General features: G+C 43.6%; 1 protein-coding gene across 1 annotated transcript in view; it reads right to left on the minus strand.

Annotated features, from left to right (window-relative positions):
* Nucleotides 1–23,324, minus strand: part of LOC139275203 (stAR-related lipid transfer protein 13-like) — a 603,587-nt gene that overhangs the window by 388,147 nt on the left and 192,116 nt on the right. The gene's annotated exons all lie outside the window — the stretch shown is intronic.

Here is a 23,324-nt window from a genome sequence, read left to right on the forward strand (position 1 = left end):
AGTAGGGGAGTTATGCTAAACCTGTATCAAACCTTGATTGGATCACACTTAGAGTACTGCATACAGTTCTGGTTGCCATATTATAAAAAGGATATAGAGTCACTGGAGAGGGTGCAGAGATGATTTACAACTATGATACCAGAAATGCGAGGGTATACATATCAGGAAAGGATAAACAGGCTGGGTCTCATTTCTCTTGTAAAAAAAGACTGGGGGTACAACCAAATAGAGGTCTTTAAAATTATGAAAGGTTTTGATATAATGGATTCAGAGAGAATGTTTCCACTTGTGGGGAAGAGCATAACTAGAGGCTATCAATATAAGATAATTACCAAGAAATCCAATAGGGAATTCAACAACAACAACGTTTATTTATATGGCGCCGTTAATGTAGTAAAACCTCCTAAGGTGCTTCACAACAGTGTTATAAGAGGTATAAGTGGAGCATTCATGCCAGCCCTTTTCTGGGTCGTATATCCTATGTAGTCCTATATTAACATCGGAATAGATTTTCCTCAGTGCTGCAGAGGTGAAATGCCTATAGGGCAATCGAGCAGGGAGAATCACACACCAGTCTGTCCAATTTTCTATATGCGCTCCACCCATATACCACTTTACACCCAAGAGAAAAATCTATCCTATCACTCTAATATAGAAGATAGTAAAAGTCTCTACATCTTTCTAATTCTGTGATCTGGCACCAAAGGCAGACTAATGGTGAGGGCTGAATGTGGCTGTATATACGACAAAAGATTGCATAACATACAACTCTCCAATGGTCCATATTGTATGCCATTGGCCTTCGGACTCCTTTCCTGTCATCATCATACCATAGGCAGTCCCTCGGAATCGAGGACGACTTGCTTCCACTCGCAAAGTGAGTTCTTTGATGGCTGAACAGTCCAATACGAGAGCCACAGACCCTGTTACAGGTGGGACAGACATTCGTCGAGGGAAGGGGTCAATGGGGCTGGTTTGCTCTTTGCGTTGAGACTCGAAGAGGTCAACGCCCTCCCGGATGCACTTTCTCCACCTCGGGCGGTCTACGGCCAGGGTCTCCCAGGTGTCACTGGTGATATCGCACTTTATTCTATAGCTCATTTCAAATCTATCATTGTTCAATTTCATTATTTCTGAGGTCAATAATTCAGAAATAAAAATAGAAAAAAAGATCGCAGGGAATTGTTTTTTTTTAGAGAATAGAACACATGCAATTTAAAATTCACTCTAGCACTTTGCTTCACAGCTTTCCAATTTGGACTAGTTCAATGTTACAATTAGCCTTCGTTTGCAGATGAGCTCTTTGATTTATTGGTTTGCAGGGAATTTTCCTGTGTATTATATTGGGGGTAGCAATATCATTGCACAGGCATTACTGATTCTACACCTCATTTTTTACTTCAGTCTGGCTCCAGGGCCATCCCATAACACAGCAGATGCTGACTTTGATAACCAGATGACGCTTCGATAATCAATCTGGTTGGATCTGTTTAACTGCATTTTCCAGAGCAAATGGAGACTATAAAGAGCAATCAGTATGCAGGATACAGCATATGTAGACGGGAATCATACTTTCTGTATAATATCCCATTTACAGTGCAAAAAAACTAATTTGTAACTGGCTGATTCCATTTCAAACTTGTATTTATATCGTGCCTTTAACGTAGTTAAAACATCCAAAGGCATTTCATAGGAGGATGATAGACAAAAAAATTGACACCGAACCACATGAGAAATTAGGGCAAGTGTCCAAAAGCTTGGTCAAAAGGTAGGTTTTAGAAACATAGAAACATAGAAAATAGGTGCAGGAGCAGGCCATTCAGCCCTTCTAGCCTGCACCGCCATTCAACGAGTTCATGGCTGAACATGAAACTTCAGTACCCACTTCCTGCTTTCACGCCATACCCCTTGATCCCCCGAGTACTAAGGACTTCATCTAACTCCCTTTTGAATATATTTAGTGAATTGGCCTCAACTACTTCCTGTGGTAGAGAATTCCACAGGTTCACCACTCTCTGGGTGAAGAAGTTTCTCCTTATCTCGGTCCTAAATGGCTTACCCCTTATCCTTAGACTGTGACCCCTGGTTCTGGACTTCCCCAACATTGGGAACATTCTTCCTGCATCCAACCTGTCCAAACCCGTCAGAATTTTAAACGTTTCTATGAGGTCCCCTCTCACTCTTCTGAACTCCAGTGAATACAAGCCCAGTTGATTCAGTCTTTCTTGATAGGTCAGTCCCACCATCCCGGAGCACCTTAAAGGAGGAAAGAGAGGCGAAGAGATTTAGGCGGGGAGTTCCAGAGCTTGGGGCCTAGGCAACTTAGGGCACGGCCACCAATGGTTGAGCAATTATAATCAGGGATGCTCAAATTGGCAGAATTAGAGGAGCGCAGACATCTCGGGGGGGGTTGTGGGGCCAAAGGAGATTACAAAGATATGGAGGGGCGAGGCAATGGAGGGACATAAAAACAAGGATGAGAATTTTGAAATTGAGGCATTGCTTAACTGGGAACCAATGTAAGTCATCGAACACAGGGGTGATGGGTGAACGGGACTTGGTGTGAGTTAGGACACGAGCAGTCAAGCTTTGGATGACCTCAAGTTTACGGAGGGTAGAAAGTGGAAGGCCAGCCAGGAGTGCATTGGTCTAGAGGTAACAAAAGCATGGATGAGGGTTTCAGCAGTAAATGAGCTGAGGTAAGGGTGGAGACGGGCAATGTTACGGAGATGGAAATAGGCAGACTTAGTTATGCTGTGGATATGTGGTTGGAAGCTCATTTCAGGGTCAAGTATGAAACTCTAGGGCTGGATTTTCAGTTTTGCTGATTTTGGGGCGGTAACGTTTTTTGAGGCTGTCCCAGCAGGGCGCGCTCCGGGGTGAATGGATCAGACGGGAGTCCAAAAACAAGCCGGTGTCGCAACCAGGGGAAGAACACCAGCAGCAGATCTGGGCCATTCAAGGAGCGGTGAGCGGCCTCGGGAGCAGCATGGAGGCCCCGGCCTGTGTGAGAACACCAGCGGCAGGTCGGGGCCATAAAAGGAATGACGTGGAGGCCGCAGGAAGCAGCGTGGAGGTCCCGACCTGCGTGAGAACACCAGCAGCAGGTCAGGATAATAAAAGGAGGGGCGTGGAGGCCTCGGGGAGCAGCGTGAGCTGGTGCAGGAGGACGACGGCAGTGAAGAGTGATGTCATAAAGGACCAGATTGGTGATTGGAGTGTGGGCAGATACAGCAGGAGCGGCGAGAGACTGTAGAGGGTTGTGATCGGGGCCCAGGGGAGGCGTGAGTTTGGGGCCAGGGGCCCAGGGGCAGCATGGGCCAGCTCACACTGCGATATGTGTGCGCTGGCCCATGCAGCAGAGCTGGTCTCCAGTCATCTTGGGTAATCCTTGACACTGGACCAAGACCTAGTTCAGTCAAGTCCGGCCACCACATGTTAAAAAAATCCAAGCACGGGCATCTTCCACCCTTGAGGATGTAGTTCAGGTCCTTCATTGAAACACCTGTGAACTCATCCTTTTTTGGCGTGGAAGCAAGTCATCCTCGTTTTGAGGAACCGCCTATGACTGATGATGACACCAGCTCAACTCTTCTGGGCGGTACAGGTCCACCCTACACAAAACCTGCCCCGAAAACCACCGCGGGGTACTGGAAGCTGCCCTGTTGCCCAATAGAGCTCACCGCAGCCATTGCTGCACCTCCGGGGCAAAAACAGAGGCAGACATCACCGGAAAATCCAGCCCCTAGGTTGCGAACAGTATGGTTCAGCCTCAGACAAATGTTAGGGACAGGGATGGAGTCATTGGCCAATGAACGGAATTTGTGGCTGGGACCGAAAACAATGGCTTTGATCGTCCCAATATTTCACTGAAGAAAATTTCTGCTCATCCAGAACTAGTTATCCTATATTGGTGGAAATGGTTATTGAAGAAGGTCTATAACTTCAGGCAAAATGGATCTTCTTCCATAACCATTTCTACCAATATAGAATAACTAGCATTCATACCCATAAATAACAATGTGAAATAATGCTCACACATAGCAAGGGGCATAATTGCAAGTGATCCCCTTGCTTACCTTGGCCTTTTTCTTCAAACTGGACACCCTTCTTCTGCCAGATTGTGGAGCCTGCATTGACCTTAGGTGTTTATTTTCTGCACCTGTTAGATCTGCTGCTTTGGAGTGAGTTGGCTGTCTGACCTGTGGAGAACAGTTCTCCATTTCTTTATGCAATTGGCAGAGACTCATCAGTAAAACAGACTTTTTTTTACACTTTGCTACTTTTATCAGCCCTCTAATTTATTTCCATCATAGCTGGATTGCTGCGCTGTATATTTTTCATAGAATCTTACAACACAGGAGGAGGCCATTCAGCCCATCGGACCTGTGCCGATTCTTTGAAAGAGCTATACAATTAGCCCCACTCCCCCGCTCCTTCCCCATAGCCCTCCAATTTTTTTCTTTTCAAGTATATGTTCAATTCCCTTTATTTATAGTGCTGCGTGGCTTAAAAAGGGGGATAACAGATTATTCCAAACCACTCTTCCAGGTTTCTCTGTTTGAATGTTCAGTTGTAGTATAATGCGTCTGTGCTCCAACAAAGTATTATGAATAAACATATATGTTCCTGCGATCCCACTACCAGAAGTGGGGAGAAAATAATTCACTCTTAATGCCCAATTAGTGCACAAGATGTAAAATCTCAGAGAATAACAAAAAATCCACTTTATTGAGACTTTAACTCATACTGGATTTATGTCTAAAGTTATTCAGTGGTAAATTTATTATTGTTGGTCATGAATAATTGTATTAAAAAATACTGCTCAAATGTACTGATTATAAGATAATAATATGTGTCATTCCTTTTGAGAATTGTCACATGTCTCTGTCTAATTCATTGTTGCTGTGCAGAAAGCACATTTCCATGATTATCAGTTGAGTGCACTCAGATTAATGACAGAGCATCACAAAGAACCAAGTGCTCCATCGAGCCAATTACAGTATAAATTCGATTAAGTATTTTCTGTATTTACAATGTAGGATAAGAACCGATTCTCTGAGTGTAATGAAAATATCCCATTAAAAATTATAATCTTGAATAATGTAACAGAAAAAAGAATGCTGAAATCATTCTGTAGAACATTCTGATTAAGTAACTGCTCTGGAAGATTGATAGTGCCTGTCAAGGGCAGTCCAACCTATTTTCATCAACATTCTATTCTACTGAGCTTTCCTCTTCACTCGATCAATGGAGAAATAAGGAAATTTGCAAATGGAAAAAAAGAGCTTAATTTCTCTGTAATTCTGTATAGAGCAGTGCCTAAGGAGGCTTTAATTGCTGAGATAATGAACAACTCAAACTTGCGGTCTCCAGAATTGAACACTTTTCTCTCTGAAGACTTTGCCTGTGAAACAATCATATTTCACATGCAATTGTTTATCAAGATATTTGATTTTTGTCAACTAGTTTAAGACCTTTTAAGAACTAGAAGCATGGACATTTATAAAAATACAGTGCTGACCTTTGACAATTGCTTTTCTCCTCTGGTCCTTGCCAAACCCAGAGCCATTGGAAGGTCAGCAGTGTAAGTTTACAAAGCAGAGCACATTCAGTTTCTGCAAGAAATGGAGATCAAATACCTGCAAAGTTAATCACACTTTGAATGTATTTTTTCAACTAAGCTGATACCTGTAGAAAACAAAAAAAAAACAGCATTGAGAAACTGCAGCTTTAACAAACAATCTGCTGCCATTAGATGTCAGTCCAATCATATATAGTATGGTTACAGCACGGAAAAAGGCCAATCAGCCCGTCGAGCCTGTGCCAGCTCTCTGCAAGAGTACCTCAGATACTCACACCCCTTCGCGCTTTCCCCGTAGCCCTGCAATTCTTTTTCCTTCAGGTACTTATCCAACTCCCTTTTAAAAGCAGTAATTGAGTCTGTCTTCATCACCCTTTCAGGCAGTGCATTCCAGATCCAAACTACTCACTGTGTAAAAAAGCTTTTTTCTTATGTCGTCTTTTGTCAATCACCTTAAATCTGTGTCCTCTGTTTCTCGACTCTTCTGCCAATGGGAACAGTTTCCTTCTGTCTTCTCTGTCCAGAACCCTCATGATGTTGAACACCTCTATCAAATCTCCCCTCAATCTTCTCTGCTCTTAGGAGAACAACCCCAGCTTCTCCAGCCTATCCACATAATTGAAGTGCCTCATCTGCACCCTCCCTAAGGCCTTCACATCCTTCCTAAAGTGCGCTGCCCAAAATTGGACACAGTACTCCAGTTGAGACCGAACCAGTGTTTTATATCGGTTCATCATAATTTCCATGCTTTTGTACTCTATGCCTCTATTCATGAAGCACAGGATCCTGTAAGATTATTTAACTGCTTTCTCAACCTGCCCTGCCATCTTCAACGATTTGTGCACATATACCCCTAGGTCTCCCTGTTCATGCACCCACTTTAGGATTTTACCCTTTAGTTTATATTTCCTCTCCTCATTTTTTCAACCAAAATGTATCACTTCACACTTTTCTGCATTAAATTTCATCTGCCACATGTCCACCCATTCCACCAGCCTGTCTATGTCATCATGAAGTCTATCACTATCCTCCTCACTGTTCACTATATTTCCAAGTTTTGTTTCATCTGCAATGACATCTAATGAATCATTGAATCGCACAGCTGAGAGGGAGGCCATTTGGCCCATCATGCCTGTACCGGTTCTTTGAAAGAGCTATCCAATTAGTTCCACTCCTCCCTGATCTTTCTCTGCAGCCCTGCAATTTTTTTTATTTTCAGGTATAAATTCAATTCCCGTTTGAAAGTTACTATTGAATCTGCTTCCAGATGAGACTTTAAACAGCACTATTTCCAAGAAGCAGGGGCGTTATCCCCAATGTCCTGGCCAATATTTATCCCTCAATCAACATCACTGAAACAAATTATCTGGTGATTAGCACTTTGCTGTTTGTGGGACCTTGCTGAGTGCAAATTGGCTGCCACGTTTCCTACTTTACAACAGTGACTACACTCCAAAAGTACTTCATTGGCTGTAAAGCACTTTGGGACATCCTGAGGTCATGAAATGCACTATATAAATGCAAGTCTTTTTTCCATCAACTTTTCAGGCAGTGCAGTCCAGATCATAATAGCCCGCTGCATAAATACTGAAAGCGTATTCATAAACTAGTCTCAGGATGCTTTAAAGATATTAGAAGCAATTCTGGCTTTGCACCAACACTAAATTGAGACTGTAAATCTGGAATCAGGGCTCGACCAGAGAAACAAACTAAGACATTGGTTTGACATTGCATGGATTGGAAATCCATGGAAAACTCAAACTAGCTTGGCAGTGGGATGGAAACCTGAGAATAAATTCAGAAGGGAGAGAACCCAAGGCAAAAATCAAATAGGGCCACATTACAACAACATTCTAAATGGGCAAGGTGTGTTAAAAAGACAAGCCTTAAGGCTCTGTGCCTCAATGCAGGGAGTATTCGTAATAAGGTGGACGAATTAGCTTTAAGATTTTACCCACAGGCAGCAATTAATGAATATGATATAATTGGCATCACGGAGACATGGCTCCAGGGTGACCAAGGCTGGGAACTCAACATCCAAGAGTATTCAACATTCAGGAAGGATAGACAGAAAGGAAAAGGAGGTGGAGTAGCGTTACTGGCTAAAGAGGAAATTAACGCAATAATAAGGAAGGACATTAGCTTGGATGATGTAGAATCTGTGTGGGTGGAGCTGCGGAATACCAAAGGGCAGCAAACGCTAGTGGGAGTTGTGTACAGACCACCAAACAGTAGTAGTGAGGTTGGGGACAGCATCAAACAAGAAATTAGGGATGCTTGCAATAAGGGTACAGCAGTTATCATAGGCGACTTTAATTTACATATAGATTGGGCTAACCAAACTGGTAGCCATACAGTGGAGGAGGATTTCCTGGAGTGTATTGTGGATGGTTTTCTAGACCAATATGTCGAGAAATCAACTAGAGGGCTGGCCATCCTAGACTGGATGATGTGTAATGAGAAAGGACTGATTAGCAATCTTGTTGTGCGAGGCCCCTTGGGGAAAAGTGACCATAATATGGTAAATTCTTTATTAAGCTGGAGAGTGACACAGTTAATTCAGAGACTAGGGTCCTGAACTTAAAGAAAGGTAACTTTGATGGTATGAGACGTGAATTGGCTAGAATATATTGGCAAATGACACTTAAAGGGTTGCCGGTGTATAGGCAATGGCAAAAGATCACATGGATGAACTTCAACAATTGTACAACCCTGCCTGGAGTAAAAATAAAACGGGGAAGGTGGCCCAACAGTGCCTAACAAGAGAAATTAAGGATAGTGTTAGATACAAGGAAGAGGCATATAAATTGGCCAGAAAAAGCAGCAAACCTGAGGACTGGGAGAAATTTAGAATTCACCAGAGGAGTACAAAGGGTTTAATTAGGAGGGGGAAAAGAAGAGTATGAGAGTAAGCTTGCTGGGAACATAAAAACTGACTGCAAAAGCTTCTATAGATATGTGAAGAGAAAAAGATTAGTGAAGACAAATGTAAGTCCGTTGCAGTCAGATTCAGGTGAATTTATAATGGAGAACAAAGAAATGGCAGACCAATTGAACAAATACTTTGGTTCTGTCTTCACGAAGGAAGCCACAAATAACCTTCCGGAAATACTAGGGGACCGAGGGTCTAGTGAGAAGGAGGAACTGAAGGAAATCCTTATTAGGTGGGAAATTGTGTTAGGGAAATTGATGAGATTAAAGGCCGATAAATCCCCAGGGCCTGATAGTCTGCATCCCAGAGTACTTAAGGAAGTGGCCCGAGAAATAGTGGATGCATTGGTGATCATTTTCTAACAGTCTATCGACTCTGGATCAGTTCCTATGGACTGGAGGGTAGCTAACCCCACTTTTTAAAAAAGAAGTTAGAGATAAAACTGGTAATTATAGACTGGTTAGCCTGACATCAGTAGTGGGGAAAATGTTGGAATCAATTATTAAGGATGAAATAGCAACACATTTGGAAAGCAGGGACAGGATAGGTCCAAGTCAGCATGGATTTATGAAAGGGAAATCATGCTTGACAAATTTTCTAGAATTTTTTGAGGATGTAACTAGTAGAGTGGACAAGGGAGAACCAGTGGATGTGATGTATTTGGACTTTCAAAAGGCTTTTGAGAAGGTCCCACACAAGAGATTGGTGTGCAAAATTAAAGCACATGGTATTGGGGGTAATGTACTAATGTGGATAGAGAACTGGTTGGCAGATAGGAAGCAGAGAGTCGGGATAAACGGGTCCTTTTCAGAATGGCAGGCAGTGACTAGTGGGGTGCTGAAGGGCTCAGTGCTGGGACACCAGCTATGTACAATATACATTAATGATTTAGATGAAGGAATTGACTGTAATATCTCCAAGTTTGTGGATGACATTAAGCTGGGTGGCAGTGTGAGCTGTGAGGAGGACGCTAAGAGGCTGCAGGTTAACTCAGGTTAGGTGAGTGGGAAAATGCACGGCAGATGCAGTATAATGCGGATAAATGTGACGTTATCCACTTTGGTGTCAAAAACACGAAGGCAGAATCTTACCTGAATGGCGGCAGATTAGGAAAAGGGGAGGTGCAACGAGACCTGGGTGTCATGGTACATCAGTCATTGAAAGTTGGCATGCAGGTACAACAGGCAGTGAAGAAGACAAATTGTATATTGGCCTGCATAGCTAGCGGATTTGAGTAATAGGAGCAGGGAGGTCTTACTGCAGTTATACAGGGCCTTGGTGAGGCCTCGCCTGGACTATTGTGTTCAGTTTTGGTCTCCTAATCTGAGGAAGAACATTCTTGCCATTGAGGGAGTGCAGCAAAGGTTCACCAGACTGATTCCCAGATGGCAGGACTGACATATGAGGAGAGACTGAATCGACTGGGCCTGTATTCACTGGAATTTGAAGGATGAGAGGGGATCTCATAGAAACTTATAAAATTCTAACGGGACTGGACAGGTTAGATGCTGGAAAAATGTTCCCGATGTTGGGGAAGTCCAGAACCAGGGGACACAATCTAAGGATAAGGGGTAAGCCATTTAGGACTGAGATGAGGAGAAACTTCTTCACTCAGAGAATTGTTAACCTGTGGAATTCCCTACCACAGAGTTGTTGATGTCACTTCATTGGATATATTCAAGAGGGAGTTGGATATGACCCTTACGGCTAAAGGGATCAAGGGGTATGGAGAGAAAGTAAGAAAAGGGTACTGAGGTGAATGATCAGCCATGCTCTGATTGAATGGTGGTGCAGGCTCGAAGGGCCGAATGGCCTATTCCTGTATCTATTTTCTATGTTTCTAGAAGCAAAGGAGAAATTGGAAAGCAAAAAAGTAGAAAGTGAATTTGGAAGACAGAGGAAACAAAAGCTAGAAGATAGACAACAAGGGAATTTTGCAGTGCTAAATGGTATATGCTTCAATACAATGAGTATAGAGAATAAGGCAGATAAGCTGAGAGCACAGATAGCTATTCCTGAGACATGGCTGAAAGAAGGGCAGGTGTGGCAGCTCAACATTACAGGGTTTTCAGACGGGATAGAAAGGGGGGTAAAAAAAAGGAGGGGAGGTCGCAGTATTGATTAAAGAAACAATTACAGCTGTGAGGAGGGATGATATGTTAGAAGGATCATCAAATGAAGCCATATGGGTTGAATTTAACAACAAAAAATGGGCGATCACACTGCTGGGAGTGTACTATACATCCCCAAACAATCAGAGGGAGATAAAGAGTAAATATGTCGGAAAATTTTTGAGAAGTGCATAAACTATAGGGCAATAATAGTAGGGGATTTCAACTACCCTAATTATGGGCTAAAATTTGGCCTTCTGGTTAAAACAGCGCACTTGCCTGAGGTTCGCCGACTTTGTACTTCAAAAACGGCGCTGAAAATGTAGCTCTATATTCTCCCTGTTCCATGGACCGTTATAGGCCTTGGCGTGGCATGGCAGAGGCAGAGGAGGATGGAGCCAGGTCCCAGCGCTGAAAACAGTGCCGGGACCTCTGCACATGCGTGCTAGAGTGTGCGCGCATGCGCAGTAGCTCCTTGCCCCCAGAATCTGTGAGTGTGCTCTGCAGGCTGCATGGGAAGGGCCCAAGCGCGCCGTCCCTATCTCTGGCCGAAGGGACTCCCGCAACGGCCGGGGTGGGCCCGCTGTGGATCTCTCTCCCCCTACCCCCCTTCACCAATGCCACGTTCAGCCTCTCCTTCCCTCCCCCGTTCACAGATGCCGTGTTCAGCCTCTCCCACCCTCCCCCATTCACAGATGCCGCATTGAGCCTAGCCTCCCACACAGGCTGGTCGCTGCTGCGTTTAGTTGAAGGTAGGATTTACTTCAGTTCTTTATTCTTTATTGAATGCTTATTACTTTTTGTGCTTTGTTTAGTGCTTTGTAAGTCTTGGTGCAAGGTGCAGGTCCTCTCAGCTTCCTTGTATTTTTTACTTGTTATTGAATGCTTATTTTTGTGCTTTGTTTAGTGCTTGGTGCTTTAGACTGTACTTACCTGCGCTGACTTTTTAACTCTCCACAAGGGTTTTCTGTGCAGCCACAAGTGGCCACATACACTGGCCTAAGTTAGTTTGGAGCAACTATTAGCTGTCCAAACTTGCTTAAATGGCCAAAACAGGCATAGGTGGATGGTAACACCCCCTTTTGAAAAAAAAACTAAACTAAAAAAAAACCTAACTAACTCACTTACACTGGTGCAAATTAACTGGGCAGAATTGCAATTTTTAATATACTCCAAAAAAGTCAAGAAGCTCCAAAAAAACGGAATAACTCATGGGCAAATTTGGGCCCTATAACTGGGATAAAATTAGTGTGAATGGTATAGAGGGTGCGTAACTCCTAAAATGCATTCAGGAGAACTTTTTGCGCAAGTTAGTAGCAAACCCAACAAGGGAGGGAGCGGTTCTGGACTTAGTTTTTGGGAATTAAACTGGGCAGGTGGTAGGGGTTTCAGTGGGAGAGCATTTTGGTGCTAATGATCGTAATTCAGTTAGATTTAGGGTAGTTAAGGATAAGGACAAGGATAGACCTGGAATAAAAGTTCTCAATTGGGGAAAAGCCAATTTTGCTAAGCTGAGATGGGATTTAGCCAAAATGGACTTAAACGGCTACTTGAAAGTAAATCAGTGTCTGAGCAGTGGGAGACATTCAAGGGGGAGATCCTGAGGGTTCAGAGCAAGTATGTTCCCTTAAAAAAAAAGGTGGGACTAACAAATTTAGAGCACCCTGGATGTCAAGGGACTATGGGCTCAAAATTGCCCAGGAGTTGTTCCGTTTCTTTTGGCAGCAACTTGATTTTTCTGGAGTAACATAAAAATCCCCATTTTGCTCATTCAACTTGCGCCAGTGTAAGTGAGATAGTTAGGATTTTTAAAGTTTAGTTTCGTTTTTTTTTTAAAAAGGGGGCGTTACTAGCCACCTATGTCCGCTTTGGCTATTTAGGGCACTTTGGACAGCTAATAGTTACTCCAAACTAACATAGGCCAGCGTATGTGCCCACTTGTGACTGCAGAGAAAACCCTTGTGGAGAGTTAAGAAATCAGCACAGGTAGGTACATCAAAGGCCAGCAGAACTTAATGACTTGACTAAAGAATGTGAATAGGATCAAACAGCTATACAGGCCATCATGTGACAAACTTCGCAAAGTTAGTTTACTATACAACAGAAGCATTCATGGAAACTTAAATGACAAAAATAAAAGAAGTAAAGAGACAAAACAGATTTACATAATTTTTTCAAAATATCCAAATAAAAAATAGAAGTACCTCCTGCTTGTAATTCTTATGTTCTTATGTTCTCCCAGCTGCCTAAGCGCACCCAACATCAGCCCGCCTCTTACAAAGAACCCTACCTCCCGGGGTCGGGGATCAGACATGCCAGGATCAGAACAGCACCTGGGTTCAGAGATTGGACACGTCTGGGGATCAGATCTTCCTTAGTAGTCGGGGATCGGACCGCCCATGGGATCAGAATCCCCTACCCCGGATCAAAACCCCCCCACCCCCGCCCCGGATCAAAACTCCCCTCTCCCTCCCCCCCCCGCCATCCCCGCTGCCTTGGTTTTGGCCCCACACCAACCTGCTTGTTGTGGTCTTCAAGCCCGGGAAGGCAGCGGGCCAGCCTGTGCGGGAGACCACTCAACCTGGGATAGGGGCAGGATGCATCGGGTCCCACGCTGCAGCACGCACACAGAGGCTGGAGGCCGGAGCTGCTGCGCACGCACGCACACTCCAATGCACATGTGGAAAGCAGCTGGCACTATTTCTGGTGCAGGGCCCTAGCTCCACCCCGCAAGCGACTGGCCACACTGCGCCAAGCCCTGGGAGATGCAACACAGCAGCCAGAATCGGGGGGAGATTTTTTCGCCGTCATTTTCAGCCCACAAAGTCGACGCATCTTTGGTGAGTGCGCCGAAAAAAGATGTGGACCAATTTTGAGCCCATACAGATTAGGATAAAAAAGGAAGGCTTATGACAAATACTGCAGAAACTCTAGATGAGTATAGAAAGTGTAAGGGTGCAATTAAAAAGGAAAGTAGGAAAGCAGAGAGAGGGTATGAAAACATTTTGGCAAGTAAAATCAAGTAAAACCCAAAGATGTTTTATAAATACATGAAGAGCAAGAGAATAACTAAAGAAAGGGTAGGGCCTTTTAGAGACCATAAAGGTAATGTGTGTGTGGAGGCAGAAGACACTGGTATGGTTCTTAATGAATACTTTGCATCTGTTTGCAGGCATTGCAATAAAGGGAGGAGGAATGTGAAATATTAAATGAAATAAACAGAGCGAGGAAGTATTAAGGAGCTGAGCAGCTTTGAAAGTGGATAAATCCCCAGGCCCATGAAATGTATCCTAGGCGGTTGACAGAAGCAAAAGAAGAAATAGCAGAGGCTCTGACCATCATTTACCAATCCTCTCTGGCTACAGGTGTGGTGCCGGAGGACTGCTAATATTATACCTTGTTTCAAAAAGGGAGAAAGGGATAGACCAATTAAAGGCCATTCAGCCTAACCTCTGTGGTGGGAAAATTATGGAAAAAAATTCTGAGGGACAGGTTAAATCTCCATTTAGAAAGACATGGATTAATCAAGGATAGTCAGCGCGGATTTGTTAAGGGAAGGTCGTGTTTGACTAACTTAATTGAATTTTTTGAGGAGATAACAAGGAAGGTCTTTTTATTTTATTTTTTTATTTTTATATCAGTAAGTAAACTGTAACATTGTTATTACCAATTTAAGGGTATCTAAGGGTTAAGGCATGGCAGGAGAGATCGGTCACGTGATATGCTCCTCCTGTGCCATGTGGGAACTCAGGGACGCTGTGTAAGAAGTGTATCCGCCTCCATCTCCTGATGGACCACGTTGCGGAATTGGAGCTGAGGGTGGATTCACTCTGGAGCATCCACGATGCTGAGAATGACATAAGTGGCACGTGTAGTGAGTTGGTCTTATCGCATGAGAAGGATCCACAGCCAGCTAGGGAATGGAAGACCAGCAGGAAGAGTAGTACAAAGAAGGTAGTGCAGGGGTCCCCTGTGGTCATCCCCCTGCAAAACAGATACACTGTTTTGAGTGCTGTTGAGGGAGATGACTCATTAGGGGAGAGCAACAGCAGCTAAGTTCATGGCACTGTGGCTGGCTCTGTTGTACAGGAGGGCATAAAAAAGAGTGGGAGAGCGATAGTGATAGGGGATTCAATCATAAGGGGAATAGATAGGCGTTTCTGCGGCCGCAATCGAGAGTCCAGGATGGTATGTTGCCTCCCTGGTGCAAGGGTCAAGGATGTCTCCGAGCGAGTGCAGGACATTCTGAAAAGGGAGGGAGAACAGCCAGTTGTCGTGGTGCACATTGGTACCAACGACATAGGTAAAAAAAGGGATAAGGTCCTACGAGACGAATTTAAGGAGCTAGGAGTTAAATTAAAAAGTAGGACCTCAAAAGTAGTAATCTCGGGATTGCTACCAGTGCCACGTGCTAGTCAGAGTAGGAATCGCAGGATAGCACAGATGAATACGTGGCTTGAGCAGTGATGCAGCAGGGAGGGATTCAAATTCGTGGGGCATTGGAACAGGTTCTGGGGGAGGTGGGACCAGTACAAACCGGATGGTCTGCACTTGGGCAGGAATGGAACCAATGTCCTAGGGGGAGTGTTTGCTAGTGCTGTTGGTGAGGAGTTAAACTAATATGGCAGGGGGATGGGAACCAATACAGGGAGACAGAGGGAAACAAAAAGGAGACAAAAACAAAAGACAGAAAAGAGATGAGTAAAAGTGGAGGGCAGAGAAACCAAAGGCAAGAAACAAAAAGGACCACTGACTATAAAAGGGCTGCAGGAGGGGTAAAAACTAAAAATCATGGTTTAAAAACTAGGATGAAAACACTCTACCTAAATGCACGCAGCATTAGAAATAAAGTAAATGAGTTGACGGCACAAATCATTACAAATGGGTATGATTTGGAGGCCATTACAGAGACATGGTTGCAAGGTGGCCAGGACTGGGAATTAAACGTACAGGGGTATCTGACGATTCGGAAAGATAGGCAGGAAGGGAAGGGAGGTGGGGTAGCTCTGTTAATAAGGGATGATATCAGGGCAGTTGTGAGGGATGATATTGGCTCCAATGAACAAAATGTTGAATCATTGTGGGTGGAGATTAGAGATAGTAAGGGGAAAAAGTCACTGGTCGGCGTAGTTTATAGGCCCCCAAATAATAACTTCATGGTGGGGCGGGCAATAATCAAGGGAATAATGGAGGCATGTGAAAAAGGAACGGCAGTAGTTATGGGGGATTTTAACCTACATATCGATTGGTCAAATCAAATCGCAGGGGGTAGCCTGGAGGAGGAATTCATAGAATGCATACAGGATTGTTTCTTAGAACAGTATGTAACAGAGACTACAAGGGAGCAAGCCATTTTGGATCTGGTCCTGTGTAACGAGACAGGAAAAATAAATAATCTCCTTGTAAAAGATCCTCTCGGAATGAGTGATCACAATATGGTTGAATTTGTAATACAGATTGAGGATGAGGAAGTTGTGTCAGAAACGAGAGTACTATGCTTAAACAAAGGGGACTACAGTGGGATGAGGGCAGAGTTGGCTAAAGTATACTGGAAACAAGGACTAAACGGTGGCACAATTGAGGAACAGTGGAGGACTTTTAAGGAACTCTTTCATAATGCGCAACAAAAATATATTCCAGTGAAAATGAAGGGCGGCAAGAGAAGAGATAACCAGCCGTGGATAACCAAGAAAATAAAGGAAAGTATCAAATCAAAGACCAATGCGTATAAGGTGGCCAAGGTTAGTGGGAAACTAGAGGATTGGGAAGATTTTAAGCAACAGCAAAGAATGACTAAAAAAGCAAGAAAGAAAGGGAAGATAGATTACAAAGGTAAACTTGCGCAAAACATAAAAACGGATAGTAAAAGCTTTTACCGATATATAAAACGGAAAAGAGTGACTAAAGTGAATGTTGGTCCCTTAGAAGATGAAAAGAGGGATTTAATAATGGGAAATGTGGAAATGGCTGAGACCTTAAACAATTATTTTGCTTCTGTCTTCACAGTGGAAGACACAAAAACCATGCCAAAAATTGCTGGTCATAGGAATGTGGGAAGGGAGGACCTTGAGATGATCACTATCACTAGGGAGGTAGTGCTGGACAGACTAATGGGATTGAAGATAGACAAGTCCCCTGGTCCTGATGAAATGCATCCCAGGGTATTAAAAGAGATGGCGGAAGTTATAGCAGATGCATTTGTTATAATCTACCAAAATTCTCTGGACTCTGGGAGGTACCAGCGGATTGGAGAGCAGCTAATGTAACACCTCTGTTTAAAAAAGGGGGCAGGCAAAAGGCAGGTAACTATAGGCCGGTTAGTTTAACATCTGTAGTGGGGAAAATGCTTGAAACTATCATTAAGGAAGAAATAGCGGGACATCTAGATAGGAATAGTGCAATCAAGCAGACGCAGCATGGATTCATGAAAGGGAAATCATGTTTAACTAACTTACTGGAATTCTTTGAGGATATAACGAGCATGGTGGATAGAGGTGTACCGATGGATGTGGTGTATTTAGATTTCCAAAAGGCATTCGATAAGGTGCCACACAAAAGGTTACTGCAGAAGATAAAGGTACGCGGAGTCAGAGGAAATGTATTAGCATGGATAGAGAATTGGCTGGCGAACAGAAAGCAGAAAGTCGGGATAAATGGGTCCTTTTCCGGTTGGAAATCAGTGGTTAGTGGTGTGCCACAAGGATCAGTGCTGGGACCACAACTGTTTACAATATACATAGATGACCTAGAGGAGGGGACAGAGTGTAGTGCAACAAAATTTGCAGATGACACAAAGATTAGTGGGAAAGCGGGTTGTGTAGAGGACTCAGAGAGGCTGCAAAGAGATTTGGATAGGTTAAGCGAATGGGCAAAGGTTTGGCAGATGGAATACAATGTCGGAAAGTGTGAGGTCATCCACCTTGGGAAAAAAAACAGTAAAAGGGAATATTATTTGAAGAGGGAGAAATTACAACATGCTGTGGTGCAGAGGGACCTGGGGGTCCTTGTGCATGAATCCCAAAAGGTTAGTTTGCAGGTGCAGCAGGTAATCAGGAAGGCAAATGGAATGTTGGCCTTCATTGGAGTACAAAAGCAGGGAGGTGTTGCTGCAACTGTATAAGGTATTGGTAAGGCCGCACCTGGAGTACTGCGTGCAGTTTTGGTCACCTTACTTAAGGAAGGATATACTAGCTTTGGAAGGGGTACAGAGACGATTCACTCGGCTGATTCGAGAAATGAGGGAGTTAACTTATGATAATAGATTGAGTAGACTGGGTCTTTACTCCTTGGAGTTCAGAAGGATGAGGGGTGATCTTATAGAAACATTTAAAATCATGAAAGGGATAGACAAGATAGAGGCAGAGAGGTTGTTTCCATTGGTGGGGGAGACTAGAACTAGGGGGCACAGCCTCAAAATACGGAGGAGCCAATTTAAAACCAAGTTGAGAAATAATTTCTTCTCCCAGAGGGTTGTGAATCTGTGGAATTCTCTGCCCAAGGAAGCAGTTGAGGCTAGCTCATTGAATGTTTTCAAGTCAAAGATAGATAGATTTTTAACCAATAAGGGAATTAAGGGTTACGGGGAGCGGGCGGGTAAGTGGAGCTGAGTCCACGACCAGATCAGCCATGATCTTGTTGAATGGCAGAGCAGGCTCGAGGGGCTAGATGGCCTACTCCTGTTCCTAATTCTTATGTTCTTATGTTCTTAAGGTCGATGAGGGTAGTGCATTTGATGTAATGTCAATGGATTTTAAAAAGGCTTTTGATAAGGTCCCACATGGCAGTGATAGAGTATTCAAACAGGCTCATTTAGACAGACTGTGAAAATTCACAGACCCCCAAGTCAAGGCTGCTACATGCAGTTCGGTATGTTGCATTAACTCATCAATCAACTTGACATTTTCGGACCTTGGGTAGCGAGCCAATAAAACATTAAAAGACTTTCAATTGAGCCAATAAGGTCAAAGAAGGCGAGTTCTTTTCTGTAAATTGATCCAGGCATAAATACAGCCATTTTGACCATGTGTCTTAGTAGAACAAAGACCTGGCTTGAAGCCAAGCAGTTTGTTTATCTCTGCCAAGATTAAAAAGTTAAAACTACCATCGGAGTTCGTATTTCATTGGAAATTAAGAGATCTAACAGCAGACTGGTCATGAAAGTAAAAGCCCATGGGATCTGAGGGAATGTGGCAAGTTGGATCCAAAATTGGCTCAGAGGCAGGAAGCAAATGGTAATGGTTGATGGGTGTTTTAGTGACTGAAAGGCTGTTTCCATTGAGGTTCCGCAGGGCTCAGTATTAGATCCCTTGCTTTTTGTGACATATATCAATGATTTAGACTTCAATGTCGGGGGTATGATTAAGAAGTTTGCAGATTATACTAAAATCGACTGTTTGATTGATAATGAAGAAGAAAGCTGTAGGCTGCAGGAAGATATCAATGAACTGGTCAGGTGGGCAGAACAGTGGCAAATGGAATTCAATCCGGACAAGTGTGAGGTAATGCTAATGAGGAGGACTAACAAGGCTACAGAATACACATGGTAGGACACAGAGAAGTGTAGAGGAAGGAAGGACCTTGGAGTGCAGGTCCAGAGATGTCTGAAGGTAGCAGGCCAGGTAGATAAGGTGGTTAAGAAGGCATACAGAATACTTGCCTTTATTGGCCGAGGCATAGAATACAGAGCAGGGAGGTTATGTTTGAACGGTATAAAACATAAGTTGGACCACAGCTAAAGTACTGCGTGTAGTTCAGGTCACCATATTCTAGGAAAGATGTGATTGCACTGGAGAGGGTACAGAGGAGATTACAAGGTGTTGCCTGGGGACTGGAGAAGTTTAGCTATGCGGAACAATTGGATAGGCTGGGTTTGTTTCCTTTGGAACAGAGGAGGCTGAGGGGAGACCTTATTAAGGCCTATAAAATTATGAGGTGTCTAGATAGAGAGGATAGGAAGGACCTATTTCCCTTAGCAGAGGGGTCAATAACCATGGGGTATAGATTTAAAGTAATTGGTAGGAGGTTTAGAGGAGATTTGAGGGGAAATTTCTTCACCCAGAGAGTGCTGGGGGTCTGGAACTCACTGCCTGAAAGGGTGATAGTGGCAGGAACCTTCACCACGTTTAAAAAATGCTTGGATGTGCACTTAAAGTGACGTAACCTATAGGGCTATGGACCAAGAGCTGGAAAGTGGGATTAGGCTGGCTAGCTTTTCATTGGCCTGTGCGGACACGATGGGCCGAAATGGCCTCCTTCCATGCTGTAAATTTCTATGATTCTGTGATTCTATAAAGCAAACCGTTGATAAGACTTGTTAAAAAGGTAAATGAATAAGTTCAGTGTGTGGAGTGAAAATCTAAAACAGTGTTAAACTTACTTTTAAAAGTGTTCAGGAAGTCTGTTGGACTCTCTGGGCACTTTATAAATCCATCTAACCTCAATTTAAATATTTAGAGAGCTGCGATTCTCTCTTCCTCACTTTCTAAACATTTATACTTTTAACTGTTGTGTGAGGGCTCTGCCCATGTCTGTATCTAGGAAAGATAGTTACAGTTCTATCCAGACAGGAACCGTGGCAATGTAAACATGGCTCTGCCTAGCTGGAAACTGAACAGCGGCTGCTGGTCTCAGTAAATACACCCTCGACTTTCAATCACTTTGGAGGGGCTCCCCAGATGCTGTCCTTTGCAAACCTGGGCCGTTTACTTTCAGGTCACAGCTGACTACGCAAGACCTGTATGTCAGAGCTGGTGCCACTAGCAAGAGGAAGTTAAATGCAGCCAGTGGGAATTACACAGTGTTTGTTCAATTCAAATTTAGTGAAATATATAATCAAACAAAAGTAAAAATCCTGAAAAGGGCCGCCTGTATAGTGGAAATATAAATAAGAAGTTACCCTCATAATTTTGCCATTTTATTTCGTCAACTATTTGTTTTTCTTTAAACACTGATCTGAGCTGACGAGCTTTGTTGGGATACAGGCTGCCCCTGCCATTTTCTTTTTATGGGGTCTTGCATGATGTAGAGCTGCTGTTATCCATGACACTACACTAACATCCTGAGAAAACTTCTAGGTTTGCTCCCAGTTTCATTGTGACGGTCAATGAGGGAAAACCATAAGTTCACTGCTCTCAGTCCTAAGAGAACAGTGATGGAAGGGTTAGTTAGCCAGCTAGATATTACCTTCGGATTGGATCGAAGACATGCTGCTGGCCATTTATACATGATGGCAATGGACTGCACCAAAATTTATCAATACAGCGTAGTAACAATTTTTCACTAATGGAGAATATAGAACCTAAAAATACTAACACTAAGGTGTCTGTTATTCATATTTTGAAATAAGAGTAAACGTAGGCTTGAATAATTCAGGATAACTCTTTTGATATACTTGAATGGTGAAGCCGTGTTACCAAAGTGAGGCTAAAACAGAAGATTGATGGCTTCGACCTTTAATCCTGATTGCACTCATTCAGCCTCTCTTCAATTTGGCAAAATGCAAATATCCTTTATTGCTTAGTGAAGTGAAACGATGTTTGGCGGAAAGGCAAGATCAAAAGTTGAGTAAGGAGTTCTTTCATCTTACCCTTAATTTGTAAATTATTACACATGAAGTCCATTACTGTTATTGAACTTATCTTTCTAATCTGCAGTAGTTTTAAACTTGTTCACTAATCATTCTCAAACGTCCATCCATCTCTATATCATGACTTCATCAGGTGTCCTTAATACAGACTATGGATTTATTCATCAGATCAGTGACTTTCATCACAGGGTGAAATTCTCAGGGTCCCACTGTTTGAAACCAGCCATAGAATCGCCAGGCAATCTCACTGTGGCACTGAGCAGCCTCCACACAATACCATGTAATATTTTGTCCACGTGTGCACCTCAGTATACACCACCAGGGAATGGCAGCAACAAAAATGACAACAACTTGTCCGTTGGGTTGGCCACATTGTTCGCATGCCTGTCACAAGACTCCCAAAGCAAGGGCTCTACTCGGAACTCCTACACGACAAGCGAGCCCAAGGTGGGCAGAGGAAACGTTTCAAGGACACCCTCAAAGCCTCCCTGATACAATGCAACATCCCCACCGACACCTGGGAGTCCCTGGCCAAAGACCGCCTTAGGTGGAGGAGGTGCATGTGGGAAGGCGCTGAGCACCTCGAGTCTCATCACCGAGAGCGTGCAGAAAACAGGCACAGGCAGCGGAAGGAGTGTGCGGCAAACAAGTCCCACTCACCCTTTCCTTCAATGACTGTCTGTCCCACCTGTGACAGAGACTGTGGTTCCCGTATTGGACTGTTCAGTCACCTAAGAACTCACTTTTAGAGTGGAAGCAAGTCTTCCTCGATTTCTTAGGGACTGCCTATGATGATGATTATGTAGAAAAGTTGGTTAACAGGGACATAAGCAAAATGCACACTGAGCCAAAGAAGAGATGATTAGGAGGGCTGATCAAAAGGCACCTCACTACCCACCCGCCCAAAACCTGCCTGTAGTTAAAATGGGCCAAAGTACTAATGATCGAGTACAGATGAGTGAATATTGATGACTGAGTCTTAATGAGAGAGTATTGTCATATTTTTAGTATAACACCACTGAACAGATTTAAGAACATAAGAAATAGGAGCAGGAGCAAGCCATTCGGCCCCTCGAGCCTGCTCCGCCATTTAATAAGTTAATGCTTGATCTTTTACCTCAACTCCGCTTTCCTGCACTATCCCCATATTCCTTGATTCCCTTAATATCCAAAAATCTATCGATCTCTGTCTTGAATATACTCAAAGACTGAGTCTCCACATCCCTCTGGGGTAGAGAATTCCAAAGATTCACCGCCCTCTGAGTGAAGACATTTCTCCTCATCTCAGTCCTAAATGGCCGATCCCTTATTCTGAGACTGTGACCCCTGGTTCTAGACTCCCCAGCCAGGGGAAACATCCTCCCCCCATCTACCCTGTCAAGCACTGTAAAAATTTTATATATTTCAATGAGATCACCTCTCATTCTTCTAAACTCTAGAGAATGTAGGCCTAGTCTATTCAATCACTCCTCATAGGACAATCCCACCTTCCCAAGAATCAGTCTTACCATCTGTCATCATCAAGGCATGACAGTAATAAAATGCACCGAGGCACAGCTCAGTAAAGCATTTTGGTAAATAAATAGTATCTGTCTGAACAAAATCAGGCATAGCATCGATGGAGAGAAGTAACAAGTTAATGTTGCAGGTATAACCCTTCATCAGAACTGGACCTGACTTGCTGAATATTTCCAGCATTTTCTGTTTTTGTTTCAGATTTCCAACATCTGGGGCTGGATTTTCGGTTGTCTAACGCCTCAGTTAGCAGCTAGAGGGGGCGTTAATGTGAGCGTTATATCTTAGCGAACGGGCGCGCAGCTTTAAGAACCCTGATGGAAAATTCATTAGAGGCTCTTCGGGGGCGCAAACTGTTACACTCAAAATAAATGGTCAGACTGAGTACTGTGTGTAATGAGTACTGTGTGTAATGAGCAAGTGTGACCTTAGCTCCTTTATTAAGGTTCCAGAGTGCAGGTACCACGTGGGTGGCCTGCTTATATACTGTGCTCCCAAGGAATGCTGGGATCTCTTGGGACTCCAACAGGTAGGCCCTCTGGTGGACAGGTGTGATGCAGGTTACAAAGGGTTAAATACATAACCCAAACCATTAGT

The sequence above is a fragment of the Pristiophorus japonicus genome, chromosome 10 (genome assembly GCF_044704955.1).
Source record: "Pristiophorus japonicus isolate sPriJap1 chromosome 10, sPriJap1.hap1, whole genome shotgun sequence".
NCBI lineage: Eukaryota > Metazoa > Chordata > Chondrichthyes > Pristiophoridae > Pristiophorus > Pristiophorus japonicus.